The 3,475-nt window shown below is 36.5% G+C and overlaps 1 protein-coding gene across 2 annotated transcripts in view; it reads left to right on the top strand.

The window, feature by feature from the left end:
• The window catches only part of LOC106870605 (centrosomal protein of 104 kDa), a 293,281-nt gene that overhangs the window by 102,747 nt on the left and 187,059 nt on the right, over positions 1-3,475 (top strand). The gene's annotated exons all lie outside the window — the stretch shown is intronic.

Genomic DNA, 3,475 nt, shown 5'->3' with positions numbered 1-3,475 from the left:
GCTGGATTAAGACCCATGGAAGCCCTATGCACTGAAAAGATTTTGGTGTCCCTATAAGTAGATGTAATTCAAAATATAGAGAATAATAAACCATAAAATAAATGTTTAATTTTCAAAATGAAATAAAACTAGACAAAAAGATGGAATATAATGTTTATTTTTGTAAACTTCCACTTTATTTATATTTGAAATGTTTTTTCTCTTCCTTTTTTTTTTTAATCACAAAGTCTTTGATCTGATCCTTGCTATAACACTATGAACACATCGAAATTATATCTTATGGTTATATAAACCACTTCAAATATTATTTCAGCAAGTTTAAAGTGATTTCTTTTGTCCCATAAACCATTTACCATTTCTGTGGTGGCCTCCCACTACCACCACCAACTATCTCTTGATTCCCTGAGGACATGCTTATTTTGCTTAATGGTTAATCCAGTGCTGCAGCTGGATCTTATCAACCTCAGTCTTGTCCTCTCTGATGCTTGCACATCATGCCTCATAATCTCACATCCCATGCCAACACCATACATTTCTCCAATAATCTTTATCTAATGTATGGATTTTCATCATTCTATGTTTACACGTCGAATATTAATTTACAACTCAGACTAAACGATATCTCAATTCACCTTAATCCATTTATCCTCAGTAAAGTTCATCACAGTATCCCATTATTGACCAGACCGTCAGATGCTGCAGTACACCACTCATCACAATGCAAAGTTCATAAATTTCAACAATTTTGTACACTCTGGAGTAACATATAAAATACTGTTTCAAGTAAAACAGCCTTAATTCAGGTAGGAGGAAACAAAAACAAAACACGATAAAACTTTAGTTGTGTCTCAACAGGTACAACTGTCGTTAAGGGTATATTACTTCTGGTTAGTAAATAAGCAGATTGAAGATATCTAGTGTTTGTCAAATGCTGACACAGTTTTGACAATAAACACATATCAATAATCAATCCAGCCAACATCAAATCAATTAATAACTTTTGTGTTTATATTGAGTCCTAACAACGGGTTATCAGTATAACAATGACTAAGTATAACAATGACAATGGTAATGTGTGTGTGTGCACGTGTATGTATGTGTGCATGTGTATGTGTGCATATGTACAAGATGTTTAGGTTAAATTTGACAGTTTGCCTAAAAGGAAAAAAAAAATAAAAAACACAATATCCCATCCTAAAATAAAAGTATTTTTAAAAAATCAAAAAATATGAAATTAGATTATAACTGAGAGATAACAGTTTAGTGAAAGTAACCACCACCCTCAGCTTCTACCTCAACCTCAAGGTGATTCTAGAACCTGGTGCATGTGTTCCTCACTGTAAACCCAGGAAGATCATTAGAGGCCTCCTTGATCTTGACCACCAGTTCAGCCTTGGTGTAGCAAGCAGAGCAGTTGGTGTCTTTCTCAAGTGGTACCCCCCACATATAATAATCCATGGGATTATAATCAGGGGAATTAAGAGGCCAGAAATTGGGGCTGGTGAAGTCATAGAAATTCTCTGGTAACCACTTCTGACCTGTTTCTGGAAGTATGACAAGGAGCTGAACCCTGCTACCATGCATATGGCTCTCCAGCAGCAACCCTCTCCAGCCAGGGTTTGAACAGTGTTCATCAGCTTCACATCTAAGTCCCTGTTCAAAGATGTGGAGCAGCATGACATTACTCTCACTGGAGACACACCCAAAGACCATCACAGTTTGGGGTAACTTGTTTTCATGACGTCCATTTCATCTCTTAGTGCTTTACAATATTCACAGAACATTGAACAGCGGACACGATGTTGGCATTTTGTTACCTGGCATGAATCACCATGATACAAGTAACCCCTTTCTAATATTCAGAGGACTTCCAGTCTTCCAAAGCTGATTTTTTTCTCAACTACAACTTTGATCTTTATGTTCTCCAATGCTGTTGACTGTTCATCTACACATCAGGTTGTTCTTGAAAAATAAAGTGACATAAACAATTGTTAAATTTAAACCAGAACACTCTGTATATATGTTCATGGCCACACATTTGTATATATGTATACATGTATGTATATGTGTGTGTATGTATTTATGTATGCATGTATATATGTTTGTATGTATGTATGTATGTGTGTGTATGTATGTATGCATGTATGCATGTATGTATGTATGTATGTATATATGTTTGTATGTATGTTTGTATATATGTATGTATATATGCATGCATATATGTATGCATGCATGCATGTATATATGGTTGTATGTATGCATGTATGTATGTTTGTATGCATATCTGTATGTACATGCATATGCATGCATGTATGTATATATGTATGTATGTATATATGTATGTATGTATGTATGTACTTACATACATACATATGTTTGTATGTATCTTCGTATGTATGCATGTATATATATTTTTATGTATGTATTATATGTACAAGAAAAAAACAGGTATTGTAAAACATGACACATAACCAAAGATTAGTGCATGGTGAGTTCTTCCCTTTCCTCCAGTATCCAGTGTAGTATGATGTGGGGCATTAACCTCAGGATAGCCAAGCGTGATTATAAGCCAAATAATAGAAATAATAACTTAACAGAAAAACTATGGTATTCAATTCTTTATGGAGCATACACGTGTTTCATCAAAATGCTGTATTGATTACGTAATACATGCCTTATATATGTTATACCTATATGTATATACATATGAGGGAATGCTGTAAAGTTCCTGGCCTTAAGGGTATCATGAAAAGCCTGGTTGGAGGCCCAATCTTCTGAGTTCTTTTTACAGGGCTTAGAAACTCTGAAGGAGTGTTGCAATAACTGTGTGAATCAGAGAAAGAGAAAGGGTTGAATAAAATCATAATTAGCTGATCCTCCTATATCTTCTTTTACCAAAAGCGAGGAACTTTTCAGCACTCCTCAAACTTGTACCTTCCTTTATTGGACATTAAACTCCACTTGTGAAGACCTGTTGAGGCAAGTGAAATCGAAATCGAACTAAATTCGATGGCTGGTACCCATGCTAACGTTATCTCCTTCATTGGACACGAAATTCTGCTTTCAAAGACCTGTTGAAGCAAGCGAAGGCAAAATCGTGATGGCACCTGTGCCCAGTGTAGCCTTCCTGGCACTTGTGCCAGTGGCACGTGTAAAGACATTTGACCGAGATTGTTGCCAGTGCCACTGGACTGGTTCCTGTGCAGGTGGCATGTAAAATACACCATTTTGAGCGTGGCCATTGTCAGTACCGCTTGACTGGCCTTCGTGCCAGTGGCATGTAAAAGCACCCACTACACTCTCGGAGTGGTTGGCGTTAGGAAGGGCATTCAGCTGTAGAAACTCTGCAAAATCATATTGGAGCCTAGTACAGCCATCTGGTCCACCAGTCCTCAGTCAAATCGTCCAACCCATGCTAGCATGGAAAGCAGACGTTAAACGATGATGATGGTGATGATATATATATATATATATA

This window comes from Octopus bimaculoides, chromosome 16 (genome assembly GCF_001194135.2).
Source record: "Octopus bimaculoides isolate UCB-OBI-ISO-001 chromosome 16, ASM119413v2, whole genome shotgun sequence".
Classification (NCBI taxonomy): Eukaryota; Metazoa; Mollusca; class Cephalopoda; order Octopoda; family Octopodidae; genus Octopus; species Octopus bimaculoides.
The sequence above is the reverse complement of the archived record's forward strand: the minus strand, read 5'-3'. Positions and strand labels throughout refer to the sequence as shown.